This window comes from Plecotus auritus, assembly GCF_963455305.1.
Source record: "Plecotus auritus genome assembly, chromosome: 4".
NCBI classification, from domain to species: Eukaryota; Metazoa; Chordata; class Mammalia; order Chiroptera; family Vespertilionidae; genus Plecotus; species Plecotus auritus.
In genome coordinates this window covers 121,487,368-121,510,519 of record NC_137775.1, presented here as the reverse complement: position 1 = coordinate 121,510,519, position 23,152 = coordinate 121,487,368, and the positions used below count along the sequence as shown (strand labels likewise).

Genomic DNA, 23,152 nt, shown 5'->3' with positions numbered 1-23,152 from the left:
TCAGAATTATGGGGGTGCCAGAAGAAGAGAGAGAGCAAGATACTGAAAACCTATTTGAAGAAATAATGACCAAAAACTTCCCCCACCTGGTGAAAGAAATAGACTTACAAGTCCAGGAAGCGCACAGAACCCCAAACAAAAGGAATCCAAAGAGGACCACACCAAGACACATCATACTTAAAATGCCAAGAGCAAAAGACAAAGAGAGAATATTAAAAGCAGCAAGAGAAAAACAGTTAGTTACCTACAAGGGAGCACCCATACGATTGTCAGCTGATTTCTCAACAGAAACTATGCAGGCCAGACGGGAGTGGCAAGAAATTTTCAATGTGATGAATAGCAAGAACCTACAACCAAGATTACTCTACCCAGCAAAGCTATCATTCAGAATTGAAGGGCAGATAAAGAGCTTCACAGACAAGAAAAAGCTAAAGGAGTTCATCACCACCAAACCAGTATTATATGAAATGCTGAAAGGTATTCTTAAAGAAGAGGAAGAAGAAAAAAGTAAAGAGAAAAATTATGAACAACAAATACATATCTATCAACAAGTGAACCTAAAAGTCAAGTGAATTAAAAACCTGAGGAACAGAATAATCTGGTGAATATAATAGAATCAGGGGCATAGAAAGGGAGTGGACTGATAATTCTCAGGGGAAAAGGGTATGGGGGGTTCATGAAGAGACTGGACAAAAATCATACACCTATGGATGAGGACAGTGGGGGGAGCTAAGGGCAGAAGGTGGGGTGGGAACTGGGGGGAGGGGAGCTATGGGGGGAAAAAGGAGAAACAATTGTAATAATCTGAATAAAGATTTATTAAAAAAATTAATTAAAAAAAAAAAAGAAAGCTGAATCTGCAAGGAATGTGGCATGTGCAGGCAGAGGAGTGAGGACTCCACGTGTGCACGGACCATGTCTATTTTGTTCACCATTCAATCCCCTGCACACTCCATTGCCTGCCACAGAGAAGGCTTTCGGGAGGTGTTTGTCTTTACTGGTTAATGAATGAGTGAAATGGAAGAGTATTCTATTCAGAGAATACAATGAAATCAAAGACCCAATTATGTAGAGAACAGGGCTTTTTTTTTTTTTTTTTTTTTTCAGGAAACAGCTCCAGTGCAGGTGCTAGGAATGTGTGTTCCTGTGATAAGTGAAATGACTGGATAGGTTGGGCCAAATGAGAAACAGCTGTTTGTAACATGAAGCGAAGGTTAGTTTACCTTAGGGGGAATAGAGAGCTTTGAAGCTGGGGGAAGCAATGTAAGTTCTGCCCTTGGAGAAGCTTCCTGAGGCAAGACTGTGAAGGGGATGGGGTATGGACCTAAGTGGACTTTTTGATGATCAGACTTTGGGGATGAGAGAAAGAGGAGTATAGAAAATGCCTCTGCTACAGTGAACAGGTCGTGTGATGCCACTGATGGAGATGGGGAACACAGGAGAGGAATATGTTTTTAGTGGAGAAAAGTAAGATAATTTGGGTGCATTTTTGGCAATAAAGATTGAGATCGGAGTTTAGGAGAAGTCTTTGAACAATGAATCTATGGTCTTTCTAGAATCCAATGCGTAGAAGTTCAGCTTTATGTAAAAAAAAAAAAAATTAAGGGCTAACATTTTGCTCTACAAAATGTTCTTTATAAGAAATATCACAAAAGTATTTTACATAATGTACATAATGCACATTTAAGATATGTTTTGATTTTTAACAATTATAAATCTCTTCTTAGGAATGAACATGTTATATGGTTTGTAATAAATTGCACCTGTTCTTGGCCCGGTTTTTACACTGGGTCAGTGGTTGGCAAACTCATTAGTCAACAGAGTGGCAAACCACGGCTCATGAGCAGCATGTGGCTTGCAGCCGCAGTTTGCCGACCACTGCACTAGGTAATTTAACACAAAATGGTTATGTAGAAAAAGCTGTGTCTATTTCATCTAGCTATTTTGTTCTGTTTTCTTCTTGAAGTAGATGGGACATTCTATTGAATGAAAATAAATGCCATGTGGTTTAGCTTTGATTTTGAACTACAAGTCAAAAATATTCAAATATTAATACTTCTGAGGGGGAATGGTTTCAAATAAATTTCAAAGAGAGAAAAAATTAAGGAGTTTTTTTTAAATCTAATTAAAATCTTTTTGCTAATACAATTAAATCAATCCAAGATGATCAATAAGCTTACTTCATCTTTTAGAATTATATACTTACTTAATTTAAAAAAATTATACAGCATATTTTTCTCTAAAGTCAAAGACATACACACTGCTTTATATAAAACTAGAGGCCCAGTGCACAAAATTTGTGCATGATTAGGGTCCCCAGGACTGGCCAGTGATCAGGGCCAGCCAGGGACTTCCTTCATTCTGTGCCACCCCCTGGTGGTCAGCACACATCATAGCAAGTGATTGAACTCCCAGTCTCCCTGTCGAACTCCTGAGGGTACAATTTGCATATTAGCCTTTTATATATATAGATTAGGTGTTTAGTAAGCAGAAAGTTCCCAATAGTAGAAGAAAATTAAGAATTACCACCAAATAAGTTCTAAATTTGGTGATAAAAATAACATTAAAAATATACATTTAACATTTTCTCAGATATTATCTTTTTTATGAGGCCTACCCTTACCAACCCATTTTCATTGTAGCTAATACATCCCTCCTCTTAATCCCCCTAAATCTGTCCTACTTTTTCCAAAACATATATTACCTTCTTAAAACTTTAATTTACTTAATTTTTATTTGCTTTTTAAATTCTCTGTTTTCTCCACTAAAATCTTTGTCCATTTGTTTATTTGTATCTCAAATATCTAATTACCTGCCATAGTGTAAGCATTTGGTAAATATTTGCTGATTGGATAAGTTCACTAAAATTTTTTCTTAATTACAATTAAATTTAAAAACTCATTCTGAATATAAGTGATAAAAATAGAAGAAGCAAACTGTTAAAAGTTGTAAGCTAAAACTGTGGATCAGATTACTATCACCTTTTTACAGTTTTATTGAGATATATTTGCATATAACGTGTAAGTTTAAGGTGCATAACGTGTTGATTTGATACACTTACATATTGCAAATTGATTACCACCATAGTGCTAGTTAACACCTCCATCATGTTACACAATTAATTGTGTGTACATGCATGTGTTTTGAAAACATTTAACTTCTACTCTCTTTAAAACTTTCAAGTATATTAGCATTTTTATAATGTTGTACATTAGATCCCCAGTACTTACTCATCTTATAACTGGAAGTTGTACCTTTTGAACATCTCCCCATTTTCCCCATCCCCAACCCCTAGTACCACTCTACTCTGTTTCTATGAGATTGGCTTTTTTAGATTCCACATATAAATAATTCCATGCAGTATATGTCTTTCTCTGTTCTTTTAGCATAATGTTATTACCATGATAGCCATGCTAACAGGTGTGAGATGATATGTCATTATGGTTTTGATTTGTATTCATCTGATGATGAATGATGTTGAGCACTTTTTCACAGATCTGTTGAGCATTTGTATGTCTTTTTTTGTAAAAATATGTATTCAGTTCTTCTCCCTTTTTTTAAGTTGCATTGTCTGTGTTCTTTTTTTTCCTATTGAGGTATTTGAGTTCTTTACGTATTTTGGATATTAACCCTTTATGAGATATATGATTTGCAAATACTTTCTCCTGTTCCATAGGTTGCCTTGTTATTTTGTTGATTGTTTCTTTTGCCATGCAGAAACTTTTTAGTTTGATGTAGTCTCACTTATTAATCTTTGCTTTTGATGTCATAGCAAAAAAAAATCCTTGCCAAGAACAATATAAAGGAGCTTTTCCTCCATGTTTTCTTCCAGATATGGTTACAATTCTTATGTTTAAGTCTGTAATACATTTCAACTTAATTTTTAAAAATATTTTTTTATTGATTTCAGAGAGGAAGGGAGAGGGAGAGAGACATAGAAACATCAATGATGAGAGGGAATCATCTGTCAGCTGCCTCTTGCACGCCCCTTCCCCTGGGGATTGAGCCTGCCACCCAGGCATATGCCCTGGCAAGGAATTGAACCGTGACCTCCTGGTTCTATGCTCAACCACTGAGGTTGACGCTCAACTACTGAGACATGCCAGCCAGGCTCAAGTTAATTTTTGTGAGTAGTATAACACAGAGGTCCAATTTCATATTTCTGTATCTGGATATCCAGTTTTCCCAACACCATTTATGGAAGAAACTATCTTTTCCCTATTGAGTATTCATTGACTCACTTGGCAAATATTAGTTGACTATATATGTGAGCATTTATTTCTGGGTTCTTAATTCTGTTCCATTGACCTGTGTGTCTATTTTTATGCCAGTATCAACCTGATTTGATTATTATAGCTTTTTAATATAGTTTGAAATCAGGAAGTGTGATATATTCCAACTTTGCTTTTTCTCAGAATTGTTTTGGCTATTCAGGGAGGTTAGTTTTATTTTTGATGGAAAGAAACTAAGAGTTTGGAAGTAAATATTTTTTTTAGCCCTAAAATTCTTGTTAATAGAACTGCAAAATTCTGATAAAGATAATAACGAAGATAATTTTGCCATTGCTACTGCTGCTGCTGCTAATAGTGATTATTACATGTTGGTTTTGAAGATGATGAATATGCAGTAGCACCTCAGATTCCAGGGACTGATTAAGGAGTACTCATATCTAAGAGTCAGATTCCTACACTGCATATCTAGAAAACAGATGTTTCCCATGACTCACCAAGTTTCCGTGGCCCAAATATTAGCAGAGCTCCTTACTTGTGCCCAGAATAAAAGTGGTATGCAGCCCATAGATCCTGCTTTCTCCAAAAGTAGCTGAAATATTTTTAGAAAATAAAAGAAACAAGATGAAAGAAAGACCCAGAAAGGACATTGATAGTACATGGGGCCATATATTTGTCAGGTTCCAGTGGGGAAACTGGGAGACCAGTCATCACATTATTTATTTTCTGAAAAATGAGTTCCAGAAGTTAATTTTAACATACCAAATGAAAAACCAAGTTACTAGATTTCCCCCTTCCTTATAAGCACTGGTATTATTCAAAGAGATACCCCAGATTTTTTGCACTAGCTCAATTTCTAAACTTCCAGCCATCTTGGAATAAAGGAATTAGAAAATCAGTATGCTTTTAGTAAAAGGCCTGAGATCATTGCTTTGTATTCATCTTATATAATTTGTAGTTCCCTACATGGAAAAAGTCCTAAGAAAAATATTTCTTGAACAAATCAAATCTTGCTTTTAATTAGGTGTTACTTAATGTGGGGGTGAAAATTATTATTTAAAACCAAATCGTATAATTTAGCATTCTTAAATGTTCTCTAAGAATTCAAAGAATCCTATAACAGTAATAAGCATGGTTCATGATATCAGAGATGAGGGGCATTAGTTCTCTCAAGTGAAGTAATAGTAATTCTAAAATAGCTAACCCCTAGATCAAATATGAAAAAGGTATTTTAGTCAGACCAGGCAGATGCTACAATCAAAAGTTGATTCTCCTGGATTACTCTTTCCTTTTCCTATACTGGGTGAAATTGTGTGGCAAAGCCAATTGTTAGTGTTGCTCAGTCCTTATCTGATACAACCTAGGTGTATCCTTTTATTCATCCAGCCAAATCCTATGGTTGAGAAAGAGAGAGAGAGAGACAGAGAGAGGGGTGGGGGGAACCACACATTCTTTAGAAACAGCAGCAAAAAAACAAGATAAATGTTGGTGAGGATGTGAAGAAAAGGGAGACCATGTAAACTGATGCAGCCACTATGGACAACAATATGGGGGTTCCTCAAAAAATTAAAAATACAACTACCCTATAATCCAGCAGTCAATCCCACTTCCGGGTATTTACCCAAAGAAAATTAAATCACTATCTCAAAGAGATTATCTGCACTTCTATATTCCTTATAAAGTATTCACTAGCCAAGATATGGACATAACCTAAGTGTCCTCCAATAGGTGAAAGGATAAAAAGATGTGGTATGCATATACACTGGAATATTATTCAGCCATGAGAAAGGAGGAAATTCTGTCATTTGTGACAACATGATGAACCTTGAAAACATTATTTTAAGTGAAATAAGCCAGACAGAGACAGACAAATACTGCCTGGTATCATTTATATATGTAATATACATATATTAGGAAAGAAAACTCATTGAAGCAAAGAGTAGAAAAGTGGTTGCCAGGGGGTGATGGGTGGAGTAAATAGGGAAAGGTTCATAACCGGGTACAAACTCTTGGCTATGAGATAAATAAGGTCTGTGCATCAAATGTAAAATATGATGCCTATAGCTGATAACACTGTTGTATGTTTGAGACTGGCTAAGGTAGTGGTACTTGAATGTCTCACCACTAAAAAACAAAGAGATATGCGAAGTGATGGATGTTTTATTGGCTAGATGGGGTAATCTTTTAATAATGTATATGTGTTTCAGATCACTATGGTGTTCACTTTAAGTATCTTACAATTTTATTTGTCAATTTTACCTGAATAAAGTTGAAAAAAAATTGTGGTATATTTAAAGTGTACATCCTGGTGGTGTAATATGTATTCATGATATAATGGCTCCCCATCTAGTTGATTGCACATACATCACCTCACTTATTTACTTACTTATTTGCTTATTTATTTTGGTGAAAATCTTGAGTTCTACTCTCTTGGGACACTTCAATTGTGCTGTGTAGTGTTATCAACTGTAGCTGCCAAGTTTTACATTGGATCCTCAGTCCATATTCATCTTATAGCTGAAAGTCTGTACCCTTTACTTGGACTTTTTTAATCTGGCAGTTTTCTGTGCCTCTGGGAACACAAGATGAAGCTGAACTTTTTTTAAAAAAAATCATAACCCTTTTACTCATTAATCCAATTTATGACAACTCATTCCACACAACTGAATATTTAGAAGCCTCATCTTCAATAGTGTTATATCGGAAGAAACAACCAAATTTCTGGCATATAATGGGAATCCAATATGCTCTGCCAAGAGCCTAGACTAGCGTGAAGGTAAATGCCTGAATATAGACCAGCAGGGAAACCGAATCCATCTGAAATTCTGCCAGGTGTATTTCTGAAAGAAGAAAGAAGTGGGTGGCAACAGTTGGTGAGGTAAATTCACTTTTGAATGAAGAGTTTACTTAACATTCATTAAGACAAGGAATCATGGCAGCAACCAGTAAACATGAACTCACTCCAGATTTCAATTTTTATCATAGTCAAAGCCTAGCTATGTTGATGGGTATAATTAGCGGTGTTTCCACAAAACATTTTGTTATTAAAGAAATTATTGACTGTTGATTATATCTTTTCGTCATATATCTTCAAGCAAATAGTATAAGCTCACCCATGATGGAAGCATCTGTACTTTCCTCTAATTATTCAGTAAACCTCCCAAAATATGAGACAAATATAAGAAAAATATAAGAAATAAAATATAATGGATTTTGTTTCTTAAAATCCTCAGCCATGTTTTTATGCATCTTCCAATGCTATTTCCTAAGCAAGAGATATGTTTATTTTGTTCCCAAATTGTATTTTGAAATATTTCATACATATTTATTGAATATAACAAAAAGTTAAGGAGTGATAAAATGAATAAAATAGGATATACCATACATACCTCAGCTTAAGAAATAGAATGTGCCCTGGCCAGTTGCTCAGTGGTTAGAGCTTCGGTCCACACACCAAAGGGTCTCAGGTTCAATTCCGGTCAAGGGTACATACCTGGGTTGCAGGTTTGATCCCTGGTCTCCGGTCCAGGGGTGTGCAGGAGGCAACCAATCAATGTGTCTCTCACACATGTTTTTTTTTTTTTTTCCCTCTCTCGCTCTCCCTTCCTTCCCTCCCTCCCTTCTACTCTCTTTAAAAATCAATGGAAAAATATCCTCAGGTGAGGATTAACAAAAAATAAATAAAAGAAAGCAATAGAACATAACCATTTCTAGAAATCTCCATGAGCCCTTCTTTGATTCTTTCTCCTTTCCTCTTGCAATTATATTCTCTCCTTATTGGGTTAGGCACAGTCCAGAATTTTGTGTTAATAATTCTCCTATTTTCTTTTTAGCATCACCACTTGTATTAGTTACGTGTTCACTATGACAACCACCCTAAATAGCAAAAGTTTTAATGAGATAAAAATAGGCTGGTATGTTGTCTTCACAATCAAGATGACCCTGACTCTTTCCACCCCACTCTGCCCTCCTCAAAGTATGTTAGATCAAGTTTGCTAGTTGTACCTTTCAAATAGTCTTTGACTTAACCAATTTCTTTCTGCTTCACCCAGCAATTGATGAAACTGTTTTGTTAAAATCTCCCTCTAAGATGTGGATATGTCTATTTCTTCTGCAATTCAGTCAGTTCAGGTTTCTATATATTTTTAGATTATTTAGGTTATGTTATTATGTCCTCACCAATTTGGAATGTTTACCTATTACTGATTAATTAACATGTTTACCATTTTGCCGTGCCCCTCTCTATCTATACTAATGTTTTGGGTTTTTAGAGTTTATTTGTCTGATGATGATGCTCTTTTAGGCTCGTACCTGGCATTTTTTTATTTTTAATATTTCTGTGTCATTATATTTTAGATGTATCTCTTGTAAAACAAACACTGGCTTTTGCATGTTTATCAAGGTTGCACATTTTTACCTGAAAAGTTTGATTCAGTTGAACTTTTGCAATTTTATGAATTCTGAATTTCTAATGCCAGATTTCTATGTTTTCCAATTTTTTTCTCTGTTTACTAATTCTTTTCTCATTAATTCCTTTAATAGTGTGTGTGTGTGTGTGTGTGTGTGTGTGTGTGTGTGTGTGTCTTAAATCTATGTATTGGTCTTTTTCAATTCTTGAGAATTTTCAGCCATTATTTCCTCTGGGTCTCTGGTTTGCTGGATGAAGCAGAAATGTCAACCTGTATAAACATGCAAAAGCCAGTGTTTGCTTTAAACTTTCTCACTCAGTCTTCCAACTTTCATAACATCTCATTTTTCTTCTCTATGTCTTGCTGGACTACACTATGAATAATACTTTCAGATCTGTCTTCCAATTATTTAGTTCTCCCTTCAGCTATGTCTATTTTGTAGTTTAACCCATCCACAGAGTTTTTATTTATTTATCTTAATATATCAGCTCTATTGAATTATATTCATATGCCATATAATTCACCCATTCAAGTATGCCAGTCTGTCATTTTTAGTATATTTACAGAGTTGTGCAACCATCACCACAATTTTATTTTATTAATTGAATTTATTGGAGTGACAGTGGCTCATAAAACCATACAGGTTTCAAGTGCACAACTTAATAAAACATCTGCTGCAAACAGTCTCTTTTCATACCCGTTTTGCCCCACATTGCCTCCCTCCAAGTACTCCTTGCCACCCTTTCCCTCTGGCTATCACCGCACTGTTGTCTGTGGCTATGTGTTCCGTATGTGTTTTTTGTTTAATCCTTCACCTTCATTCATCCAGTCCCCCAATGCCTGTCCTCTCTCACAGCTGTCAGTCTGTTCTATGTATCCATGCCTCTGTTTTTATTTTGTTCATCAGTTTATTTTCTTCATTAGATTCCACATATAAGTGAGATCATATGGAATTTGTCTTTCTCCGACTGGCTTATTTCACTGAGCATAATAATCTCCCAGTCCATCCATATTATCCAGTTTACAGATGGAATATCTGTAAAATTTCTGAGGATCTCTGAGGTCTGCCTCCACCTGTCTGCTACTCTGCCTCCCCCTGAGGTTGCCTGGTCTTCCTCCAGAGCCTTCTGAAGAAAAACTTCAGAGTGGACCCAGGCTGGCCACAACCCACAAACCCTTCCCCAGGTTGTGAACTTGGTAGGGGAAGGCAGCTTGGGTCCAGAGGGTGGGACTAGTGGGCCTCCTACTGGAGGGCTGTGTGGTCAGGCACTCACTGAAGGGAATGTGGACCCTACTCCAGAGCCAAGCCACTCAGTCTCTGCCAGAGCCTCCAACTCTAGTCCCCACAGGAGGGGCATGCTGCAGGTTCAGTTGGTAGCAGCAAGCCATCCCCTCTGCAGGAGCAAGGTCAGCCAGGTGGAGCTACTGGGGCTTGAGGGATGGGGGTGGGGAGGTGATCAAGAGTCTCCCATTGGGGTGGTGCCAGCAGAGCCCTCAGGAGGGGACCAAGACAATAGCCTCTGAAGGAGACAAACTCTGAATGTCTCAGTTCTGAGCAACCCTTCCTTCCCCCCTCATTGGGACTTGCGGCAAGGCGGGGGTGCGGATCCAAAGTGTCTCCCATTGGAGATGTTGACAACAAGCCTGTAAGCGGGAGGGTGGGGGTGGGGCGCACTTCTTCCCCTTCCCAGGATAGGTGGACTGAACTTGCAGGAAAGATAGGAGTGCCAAACCGCTGCCCCTTTCTCCACCCCAAACCCAGCCCTGGCCAGTCTGATTCTTGGATAAAAGCCTCCCTGGGAGACCGTGTGCCTAAGGTGTCAGATCTGTGCTGTACTCTAATCCCTTTCATGGCTGAACTCAGCAGGGCAGGGCCACAGAGTGGCAGGGCTGGCCACTGTGATTCAAGAGGTGGGAGGGGAGTGCTGGCTGTGTGCTGGAGGTGGGGAAGAATGGTCCCCTTTCCAATGCCTCATAGTTCAATCACTGTCTGAGTCTCCACCAAGAGCTTCTCCAGAAAAAGAGCATCCCCCAAATCCCTGCTGAGTGCAGCCAGCAGATCCCTCTGCAGCACCTGAGCATGGCAGATGGGAGCCACCAGGAGTTGGAAACTGGGAAGTGCACTCCCCAGGGTGGTGCTAACAACAGGAGTGCTTGACCCTGAGAAGATGGCAGACTCCCTTCTCTCCCAGGCAGACTGAATCCCCACTGATTTTCACCACCAGATGCTATCCACTTTGTGTCTCTGCTGCTTGGTGTTGGGGATCCCTGCATGGGTTTCAGACCTCATGCTCCTGGGGGAGGGAGTTTTGCAGCCCAGATAACCCTCCAGCTCCTCACCTGCCACATGGGTGCAGGGACCAACCCTTTCCACGTCTCTGCCCTTCTTACCAGTCTCTATGTGCCTCTGCTGCAAATCCTTGGTTATAATATTTCAGTTCAGTTAGCCTTCAATTGGTTATTCAGGTTGATTGCTCTATAATTTAGCTGTAATCCCATTTGGTGCTGGGAGCAGCTGACTTTAGCTTCCACCTCGTCTGCAGCCATCTTGGAATCTCCCCTCCACTGAGTTTTTAAATTCAGTTATTTAATTTTGATTCCTACAAATTCTATTTGTCTCTTTTTAAGATTTGCTTAGTAATTTTTATAGTTTCTTCCTCCTTACTCATATTTTCCATCCCTTCTCTAGTTTTCTTAATCATAAATAAATTTACCATATTTATTTTCTGTGTCTAACTCTAGTGTTTGAAGTCCTATGGATCTCTCTCTCTGGCCTATTTTCGTTTCCTGTTTGTTCTCACTTTGGTTACCTTATTTTCTTGCGTGCTTTGTGCTTTTAAATATAGAAATGATAAATTTCCTTGAAGTGTCTATGGGAATTCCCCAAGTTCTGGGTTGTAGCTGCATGGAAAAGCCTTGAATTATATTACTGTTTTATTTTAATACACACACCAATTAAGAGTTTTCAAGGTACATTATGTTTTCTCTTAAGTCAACATGAGATTTCTTTGCTTTCTACTTTTGCAAAGGATACCAGCTTTATGAGTGTTTTCTTATACAGTTCCCTGCACAGGATGGGCCATCTCCAGCTGCTCCTGCAAAAGAATAAACTGAAACCCTCAGGTCAAAAAGCTGCCTATACATTCACTTAAAATTTTACTTTCACTTTTTTGAGGTGAAGGCCGATTTCTTACTTTTATATCAGTTCAGTGATAAATTTTTAAATGCACTTTTAAATATTTTAAACAGGGACTCTGATTTGTCATGCAGCTGGATATAAAAATCTGCTATATTATTTATATATTATTTCAGTCATTTTTACCACTATAAAAAAACAAGATGTTCTCCAATAGCACATATATTTTTACTTTTTGCTATTCACTAAGAAATTACAAATGAAGCTTCTAAATATTTAACATTGAGAATAATATTATTTTGTAAAATAAATTTTGGATTTAATTGACTTTCAACATCATTGAAAAAGTAGAGTTTTTATGAAGATTCCTCATGTCTGGAGTGCTAAATTTTTAATATCTATCTATTCATCATACTATTATTTTATAACCTAATATTCCCAATTCACAATATGCAACATAATTCTTTATTAACTACAGTTGATATAAAACACAATTCAAGGAGTTTTATTGATAACTTCAACTTTGTTACCAGCTTCTCTGAGTTGTTCAGGTTATCACCAATTACAACTTCATCTGATCTTTATGAAGAGATTATATCAAGAGTAGAAGAATCTCCTCTTATATTTTCTGCTGTTCACTTACTATTTTCATTCTGAAGTTTCTTTACATAAATCACTTTCTATAGAAAAACTTCAAAGCCATATGCATATTATGGGAAGAGGAGGTGATAACATAATCATTTTAAAGGCTGGAAGGAAAAAAAATGGGTGGGAGCCCTGGTCAGCATGCTCAGTAGTTAGAGTGTCATCAGCCAGTGCACTGAAGGGTCACAGGTTCAATTCCCAGTCAAGGGCACCTACCTGGGTGAGATCCCTGACCCCAGTTGGTGTGAGTGCAGGAGGCAACCAATCAATGTTTCTCTCTCACATTGATGTTTCTCTCTCTCTCTCCTCGCTCTCCATCCTTCCTTCTCTTTCACTCTCTAATCAATGGAAAAAATACCCTCAGGTGAGGATTAACAAAACAAAAAAGAGAATGGGTGAGAAATGATCCCCTTATCCCACAAAAATGAAATCCTAAATCAGAGGTGAAGAAAGACAATAAACAATCCAATTTACATAGAAGCAGCCCACAAAGTTTTTAAATGTTAAAAAGTGGAGATAAATAAAAAATTTCTTATGAAACAGTTCAACTGTACATAGATGCAACTACTCCTCTCCCACCAAAGAGAAGTGTAATCTTAGATATAATGAAGCAGAGGGTAAGGAGAACCAGACACAGTTCAAGGTTGGGGGAAGGTTTCACAATGAAAACAGGGCATTGAGTGACAATTTATATGCTAAACTGTGAGACCCCTGACTTCCACCCCACCTGCTCAGTTGGCAGGAGACCAGAAGTTTCTTCCTTGGAAAATGCAATCAGCACAAAAGAGAAGATGAAAATATATAGCATTGGATTTTTCTAAAAAAAAAAAAAAAAGCCCAGTCAGATGCTACTGCATTGAAGCCCACAGTCAACATCCAATCCCAAAGCACACCTTCAGAGCTTCCAATCAGCTTTTCATTGACTTCAGTAAGAGCAAACAACTAAAAAGTCCTGGATATTTGAAGAAAGCCTTGGGCATAGAAAGAGAATCCCAAACAAACAAAAATGAAAGAGAAACTTACAGGAAACAGAGAATGCAAGAAGATGAAAACACAAGAAAAGAAACTACTATTAATCTATTCAAAAGGGTAAAGAAATTGTACTCATCAAATATGACTGACAGTCTATAAAAGGGGAAGAAGACTTCCTGGCTGGGTGGCTCAGTTGGTTGGAGCATCATCCTGTACACCAAAAGGCTTTGGGTTGAATTCCCTGTCAGGTTGAGGAGATAGAAGAGGGCTAGGCAGTCAGGGTTGGGACCACCACGGGTGAGGTGGGAGGTTGGGGAGGGGAGTGTAGAGTTGCAGATGCAGGTTGCTGACTGTGTCCTGTTCTGAGAAAAACGAAGTAACCTGGAATTGAACCCAGGTAGGCAGCAGTTGCTAAGGCAACCCTGGTAGCAGAACAGTGATGTCACCTCAGACCTGAAGTGGCAGTTCTCAATCCGGTTCATCTCCCCATGAGAACTTGAGTTTTAAAATGTATGGATGTTGCTAAGGCAGAATTCTTTGAAATGACCAATCTGGAGCTAACAAAGCATATATCTACCACTAGACAAAGAAGCACACTATCTTCTCTCTCTGGTGCACTGGGTTCCTGGCTCTCCCTTGCACCCACATAGCTTGTGGCCATATAGGACTCCACACATGGACTAAAGAACTTTAAATAGCTTGGGTGCTGAACTATAGCTGGCTGCAACATAGAACAGAAGGTCTGGACACTGGCCTGCTTTGGGCTGTCCTGGAATCCCAGCTGCACCTTTTCTAGGACTGGCTTCAGGGGCATGGGACTTTGGAACCTGAGACAAAGAAGCTTCACCGGCAACCCACACTGGGCCCCCTCCCTTTGCTCTGTGCTACAGAGAGTCCCTCTATCTCTCAATAAACTTTGCATCCATTTAAACTTTGCATCTTTGTCCGTGACTAATTCTTTGATTTTTCGAGATAACAATCTCAGGTCCAATCACAGTACTTTGGTTTCAAGGGCACATACCCATGTTGCATATTCAATCCCAGGTCAGGGGGCAAACAGGAAGCAACAGATTGATATTTCTCTCTCACATCGAAGTTTCTCTCTCTCTCCCTTCCTTACTCTCTCTAAAATCAATAATAATAATAATAATAATAATAATACCCCACATATCTTCAGGTCAGGATTAAAAAGTAAAATTTAAAAATGAGAAGAAGACAAAAATAAAATGTAAAATAAACATATAATAAAATATAAATGGAAAATTTAGTAGGAGAAAATAGAAAGAAACAAGAAAATAACAGGAATTTCAGAAAAAGAAAAACCAAGAAGATTGCATCAAAAATTCAAGAAAAATTTCATAATGAAGAGTATGCTTTTCTTGACTACAGGACCCACTGGGTGCTAGCACAGGAGATAAAACAGACCCACATAGGAAAGGACAATGAGATTTCAGAATACTGTGGGTGAAGAGACTCTAAAAATTTCCAGAAAGGGGAAAAACATATTCCTTAAAAAGGGCAAAAATGTAAATGGCTGAAGACTTCTCTATAACAACACTGGAAACTCAGAGACAAGAGAGTAAAAAATGCCTTCAAAATTCTGAGTAACATTTATCTCCAATCTAGAAATCAATATCCATGAAACTATCAATGAAGTGTGAGGATAAACGAACATCTAGATAGCTCTTTGCAGGTTTAGAGAAAAAAAGTGATTAGATTTAGAGCAGGCAGAAGGGTCTGCAAGACATGTCTTCAAGGCAATGAAATTAGTAGACTACTTGATGTGGATTAGGTATCCTATCATTTAAATGTTCTGAGAGAAGATCACCTAAATTCAGAGATTTAGTGATATGTACTTAGAAAACTAATCAATTAAGGATGTGGGGGGAGTGCAAAACAGGAAAAGTAATATGTATCCTAGTACTACGCTGATAATAGATCTCTAGACAATATTCTGAACATTGAACTCTGCTCAAAGCAAAGCAACAAAGAAGTAATATGCAAATTGACCATCACGCCTTCACAAATGGTGGCACCCACAGCGGGGGCAGGGCTGGCTGCTCCGCACGCCTGCCGCTGGCGTCCTGTCAGCCCCACGGGGGGCCTTGGGTCCTCCTGCACCCCCCACTGACTGAGGCTCAGGCAAGCAGGGCCAGCTGAGGCACAGGCAAGCCTCGGATGGCAGCTGCCCAGCTGCCCAGGGCCAGCCCGAGGCTCAGGTAACCAGGGCAGACCGAGGCTTGCGCTGCTGGCAGTGGCAGCAGCAGAGGTGTGATGGGGGCATTGCCTTCTACTGATGACCAGGTCGTCTCCTGCCTCTGAGGGATCCTGGACTGTGAAAGGGGGCAGGCTGGGCTGAGGGATCCCCCCACCCAGTGCATGAATTTTCATGCACCGGGCCTCTAGTCTAGCCACAATGGGAGAATGGTGGAGACATGAAAAGTATGAACGTGTTCAATGGAGGAGGATGTGAAAGGAAACTCAATTCACATCTAACATAGTGGAAATTTAGTTGTAATGCCTACAATTTTGAAATTAAGAGATAGTATCATATAAATATTATTAAGGTAAGTGCAAGTAAATATCCAAAAAGAGCTAGACTATTTTAAAGTTGCTGTCTTTGGCAAGCAGAAAATCATTAGCAGGAACTAATATTTGTGCAACTAGCCCTACATAATTATTTAAATATAAATAGAAACCCTAATGTTTTCATACCACACTACCTAAATGAATTATTTTATACAGTGCTGTGGAGACCAGGGACAAAGTCCATGCTGATTCACATATGTGTGTTTATCACCTGAGGTTGGAAATGTGGAACATGCTCCTAGAATCTGTAGTCACTGCCACCAGGTGGCCATAGTGAGTTACTAGTATATCTGGATCTGCAGCATTTCTGTTCTGAAATGTCTCTTGAGCATCATCCCAGTAGCAATGTCAGAGAATTCTGAATTTGGTCATGTCCCAGACAAAATTTTTTAAGTCACTTAAGAGAAATTTTGGAACACATACAAAGTCTTAGATATGTTTGTGTGAAATACGAATGTATGAAACAATTGGGATTGTTTAAAAGCACAACAGGTTACACTTTCTGGGGTGAAAGCAATGTAAAATGAATTCAATGTGAAGTTTTAGATGTAGGTTTAAAAACTCATCTATGTAAAAAGTGTTCTGGGAGGCAGGATGATATAAGGGAAACCATCGAGAGGGAACTCATACATGGATTCTGGTTTCAATCTGCTATATGACCAGCAGTCAAAATTGAGACTTATTCTGAAAAATTAGATCCATGTACCAAATAATCTCTAAACATCTCTCTGCTCCAATAGTCTATGATTCTTTTATATATTAAAAAACCTTTCTTATGATTGTGGGACATACAAAATGTATAAAGAAGGTAGCAGTTATCTCCATAATTCCATTGTTAAAATTTTAACATATTTCATTTCAGTCTTATTTCTAGTCACATATATGTATGTGGATTGTGCCAAGCCGGCATGGCCATGGGTGAACCTGAGCTCAGGCCCCTTTTCCCCATACTCAGCCCCACATTGGGTGCCATATGTGCCATGCCAGTTCAGCCAGGTTTGGTGAGCCTGAGAGGGGGCGGTGAAGGATTGAGAAAAGACAGACAAGAGAAAAAAGCTGGGTCAGGGTGGGATGCTGCTCTCTCTGATAGAGAGTCAGCGCCACAGCCTGTAAGCCGTGTCTTTATTTTATAGTCAGATTGCACGAGGCAAAGTAAGGGCATGGTCAAGATGTTTACAACATTCTCGTTTGTTTCGAACCTACTCAATTACATGTACCTGATCAAGTTTTGTTTACTTGCTGCACCTCCTGCAGCCTATATCACTCAGCCACGTGGGGCTACAGGCTCAGATCATAAGGTCAAGCTTACAACTATAGCCTTTGGCTATAATTATGCTGGGACTTTCATGTGGCCTTTGGCTATACTTGTGCTGTGACTTACACTGTGCCCTCTCATTAGTTCGAGGCTTGAACCTGTCTAAACACTATAGCCGCTCTCCACAGTGGATATATATTTTTTAAGTTTTAATCCTCACCCAACAATCTGTTTTTATTGATTTTAGAGAGAGAAGAAGGAAGAGAGAGAGAGAGAGAGAAACAATGATGTGAGAGAAACACTGATTGGCTGCCTCGTAGCGCATACTGCAACTGGGGATTGAACCAGAAACCCAGTTATGTGCCCTGACTGGAAATTCAACCCACAACCTTTTTGTGGAAAGGGCGATGCTACAACCAACTGAGCCACCTAACTAGGACTATTTTTACAAATTACATTATTCTGTATATTTAATTTCGTTATGAAACATACAAAGCAAGCACATATCCATTTACAATATATCCATGGAATGTCCTTTGGTTACCAACACAGGATACTATCTATATATCTTTAGCCTCACCCTTCTAGATGTTTTGCTTCCCCTTCCTACTTTACTTTGGAATATTTTTTTCTCTTCCAAAATCCAATGAGAAAACATCTCACACACACACACACACACACACACACACACACACACACACTCACACACGCACACTTACATACATAATTCCTTCTCCACTTATAGAGAAATGTAGTCATTATTTTGTTGTGCTATTATCTGCAAACACATGCCCTCAGTGTCAAGGTCTTACTTTCTACCCCAAAAGACTCATTTCAATTCCCTCTTAGCCTACGGTTAAACCCTTGGTCTCAAGTTGAAACCACTACCCAGTGTAGCCAAAGACTAATCCTCCCTCATTTTTTTGTAGTTTTTATACCTACAGTTGGCTCAATTAGTGGCTTATCTCTGGCTTTTTAAGAGCTCTGTTTTTCTGCCCATTGCCTTCTGCTACTGTCCTTGTTGTCCTCAATCTTTACCTCTTATTACCATATCATCTCTTCAACGGTTCAGCCCAACAATCACCTGCCCTAAGCAAAAATAACAATAGAGTTCACTGTGTGGGCCTCCTGTTTACTGGGAAACAAAAGTGGTGCACCCCATTCCACCTCCCAAATACCTCCACTTAACCATGCATTATGACATTAGTGTTACAATTTACTGCAGAATTTGAATTTACCTTGAGATTTTAATACGTTTCTAGATTGTCTGTGATATTTGCATATATATCACCTTATGTGCATTAACGTATTTTTTAAAGATCTTTATATAAGAAAAAAGTGTAGAAAATCCCATGGGATTTATTTTTATCTTTGTATCTTCCATTTTAATCACTGTTATATATATATGCTTATATTTGCCATTAAGCAATTATATAAAATTAATATATATATAGTATTTTTGAAAGTTTTAATGTGATAATGAGAAATTATATACACATTAAATCTTTAAGTTTCTACCTTATTATCAACTTAATAATATCAAAATTATACATCACTTTCTGATTAGTGTTTGAAGTCTTTCCTATAGTAAAATAATATTTAAAACCTTATTTTCACTTTGTTTCACTCATAAGAATTTATAAACTTATTTTTCTACTTTATTTATTTACCATTTAGTTTTAAAATTTTCAATTGAAACTTTTATCATAGAGAATACAAATAATTTCCATAAGCAAAGGAGACATTTCTAAATTAACCTCTTTGGGGTAAAGAGTAAAGACCCCTGGGGGCTAACCTTTAAATTAATTAGAAAGTGAAAGGCAAATTACAACTCAATGCACCTGACCTTGTCATGCTAAGTGCCATTTCCATATCCATTATGGTTTTTCATGAATAGGAACTTTTTCTGATCATGATTTTTCAAAAAGATCTCTCAGTTGCAATGTTACATTCAGCTATGGAACAGGGCTATCCTCCTCTTTGTATATGTCTTAAATACATCTAGATTTTTTTTAGAAGGCTGCAGTGTGTAGAATAGATCTGAAATGGGCCAGAATTGATGCAAGGAGGCCCATATGGAGACTATTACAGTAACCCAAATTAGAGATGATGTCAACTTAGACCAACACAATAATGGGGATGGAAAAAACTGAACAGAGTCCAGAAATATTTAAGTAGATAAAACAGAGATGACGTGGTGGTATAAGGAAAAAGAATGGTTTCAAGGAGGACAAGCAATCTAGAATAGTAGCTGAGCTCTACATGGTTTCATAATCTAAGTCTGACATTCCAGGCTCTGTGACCTTGGGTCACCCAGCTCTCTGGGTATCATATCTTCATGTATAGAGTAGGATAATAATAGTACTAACTTCACTGTACTGTAAGAATAACATTAATTAAACTATTTATTTGATTTTAACTTAAAATAATATTTATTATATACTAAACCACTGTCAATGTTTGCAATTATGGTTATAGTGATGCTAGTTCTTCTGCTATTATCATACATAGCAGAAGAACTAGGTTTGAGGAAGGAAATAATGAGTTTGGTTTTGAACATTTTTGGGGATTGGGATTTTATTTAAGACATTCAAATTATGTTGAACAGACAATTGGATATTTAGGTCTAAAAAGAGAAGTCTGGGCTAAAGACAGGGTTTTAGTGGTCTGGAATATGGATATCCATTTAAAAAAATGAAAATATATGAGATTTCCTAAGGAGAAATGTAGTGTCCCACATGTTTGTAGTGTTCCACATTTGGGCTCCAGTTTATAGTAAACCCCTTCCATGTCCCGTGTGGTTCAGGGTTCACATTCAGGGTTCAGGCTCTGAAGGAGGCCGCACGCAAATGAAAGAGACTAGAAAATATTAATTTGGGAATATTGGGGGCCAGGCGGGAGCCCAACTCAAGGGGAAGGACTTCACTTTGCTCCGGCCTAGCGATCCCTTTTATTAAGACTATGAGATATACCCATAACCTTTAGGCAGGCAATTCCAGTAATAGCCAATCAGCAAGGATTTACATAAGATTAAAAGGTGGAGGTTGCTTTAGCTATCATTGTCTCAACTAGACAGTGGGTGGTTGCCTCTGACCTTTCAGAGCTTCAAGGTTGACCAGCCTTCCTGGTTTCTTGTCCACACCTCTCTGCTAGTGAGGACAATGGGCGGCTTCCAACAGAGAAATATTACTGTGAGAGGGACATGTGCCTATGACAGAGTTTCAAGAAATTCCAGTTTTGAGGAAGGATAAAGGAAAATAAACTGATAAGAGAGAAAGAGGAACAGGCAGAGATGTAGAAGAAAAACCACAAGGCTGAGATATCATGGAAGCCCAAAGAAGAGTTTTCAGCAGAAAGGAGCGATTAACTCTTTAGGTGCTGCTGAGAGGTCCATGAGATTGAGACAGAAAAGTATCTATTGTGTTTTATAACATGGAGGCTATTGATAATCATAGCAAATACATTTTGGGTGGTTGAGGGGACAAAAACTAGTTTGGAGTGGTTAACGAAATGGAGTCACTGAAAGTACACAACTCTTCTGAGTAGTCTAGCTGTGAAAATGGAGGTGAGTTAGGCAGTAGTCTAATTAAGAGGATTAAGAAACATTTTTTTTCTTTTGTAAAGATGACTTAAAAATGATTAAATGTTGGTGAGGAAATTCCAGTAAAGCAATTTGTATACAGTGTTTTGGAAGGCCTGAGGGATTGGGGTGCAGAAATAAGAAGTTAGAGGGGAGACATTTACTCTATTATGCATGTAGAGAAGGAGGAGAAGGCAGTGTAGATGCAAGCTGCATTTGTCAGTGAGGCATCTATCTTCTGGCTTCTAGTTTTCCTGTAGAATAGGAGGCAAAGTTACCTGTGAAGAGTTAGCGGGAGCATTGAGAAGAAGGTAGAAAGAAAATAGGAAAGGTTTTTAATCTTCTTGTGAAGACATGTAGAGAAATTGGGTCAGAGAAACACAGTGGGGCAGAAAAGCAGCAGGACACTGCAGTTGAAGTTTGTGATTGTGAGTGTAGGGAACCCAGTCTCCTCTGTTATGTGCATCATTTCACCAACAGTACTTGACTACTCAGGGGCAGACATGAAAAAGTAAATGGTTGGGTTCATCCAAAGCTGAAATTTTTCTAAATAACTACCATTCAAAGAGAGACAAGAGAGTTTAGGATTTTGTTAAGAAAGTTATTGATAGTGGTGATGGCATATACTTATCCCCAAACTCATCAAATTGTATACATTAATTATGTACAGTGTTTTACATGTCCATCATACTTCAATAAAGTTGCTTAAAAAGCCTAAAAATGTCATTTTATTGGTTTACCATGAAATATAAACTGGATAGGAAAGGAATCAGACAAATCTACTGGGAATAAGTAGATGTTTCAATGACTTAGACATGCCAATAGAGTTGAAGGAGAGGAGGGATAGGAGTAATTCAACAGCAAAGTTGGAAGAAGAAGCTGTGGTAAAGGAGCAGACTTCTTTGTTAATAAAGTAGTAAAATGACACTCTTTTTATCCCCAATGAACTCTAATATCAAGCACATATTATAAGTATTCCCATATTGCACTTACAAAGGACTTGCAAAGTAAATGACTAAAAATTAGTTTTAGGCTCTTAAACTTAGTGCTGAAAATGAGAGAAGGCTGAGAGAGAGAGTCTGCCTTTGGAATAAGTTGGAATATTTTCCCAAATCAGCTCTAATCTCTAGGTTTGGATTAGAGAGGGAAGGAAAAAGTCTCCCACTTACCTCACGGTGGTGAGATAGAGAAACCACCACTCGGAGAACTTGAGAATCTCTTCTCTAGACCTAGAAGAGATCGATGGACAAGTAAGCGACATCACTTAAAAAAATTGAAAGTGAAAGGCCATGGCTGAATTTCCTTACCTAATATAGTTTCAGCTTCACTATTATTGTCAACAGGGGAGAGGTGCCCATTTCCCATGGACCAAATATCAGGAACGTATGGGAGAAGTGGTATTTGGGGTCACTTGAAAAGCAACTTTCCCCAAGAGAGCTTCTACACAGGGCAACTTTACCTCAGCATGGAGATGTGTGTGGACCATCACATGCAGAAACCACAAGTGTGTCATAAGCAACCAAGTGGAAATGATGCATTAACTATAGAGGAGGAGCATGACTCTAATGTTATTATTTGAGTGGTAGAAATTTCTTAAGAATCCATAAAAGTACTCATCAGATATAGGAGTCATTTTGACCATCCATCAAGCTAAAAAAGTACTAATGTCATATCTTAATTATATCCATCAAATAAAACCTGTTCTAAACCTTACCACTCCTTTCTTGATCTTGTCCATCCTCTGTCACTCCAAATATGAAGGATTTAAAAGCTGACACTAGCAAGTTGTGGAAGGAATTGGAGCTAAAAGAGAGAAATAAAGCCAAACCCACAAACTTCCTTCCAACTATGGGCTTTTAAGTAGGCCAGATACAAGGAAGAAGGTTTAATTTTAAAGTTGGGACTTTTACTATTAAATGAAGGACTGCTTATGCCAACTACTCAAATGAGGTTGCTTTTTCTAAATCTTTCTTTAAAATATATTTTTATTGATTTCAGAGAGGACGTGAGAAGGATAGAGAGCTAGAAATATCAATGATGAGAGAGACTCATTGATTTGCTGCCTCCCACATGCCCCCACCGGGGATTGAGTCTGCAACTTGGTATTTGCCCTGACCAGGAATCAAACTATGACCTCCTGGTTCATAGGTCAATGCTCAACTACTGAGCCACCCCAGCCTGGAATGAAATTGCTTTTTTACTAAATGTGATTGAAAGACTTTATTAAACAAAGTGACCAGAAAAGTTATAGACTCTGCCCCAGATTTCATCCCAGGTACAGCAAAAATCAGACCAACACAAGTGTATTCATACGGGCATAGGTGAGAAAAGAAATGA

The 23,152-nt window shown here is 38.2% G+C and overlaps 1 protein-coding gene across 1 annotated transcript in view; it reads left to right on the top strand.

The window, feature by feature from the left end:
• The window catches only part of SLC13A1 (solute carrier family 13 member 1), a gene marked incomplete at its 5' end in the record, with an annotated part of 94,652 nt that overhangs the window by 41,105 nt on the left and 30,395 nt on the right, over positions 1–23,152 (top strand). The gene's annotated exons all lie outside the window — the stretch shown is intronic.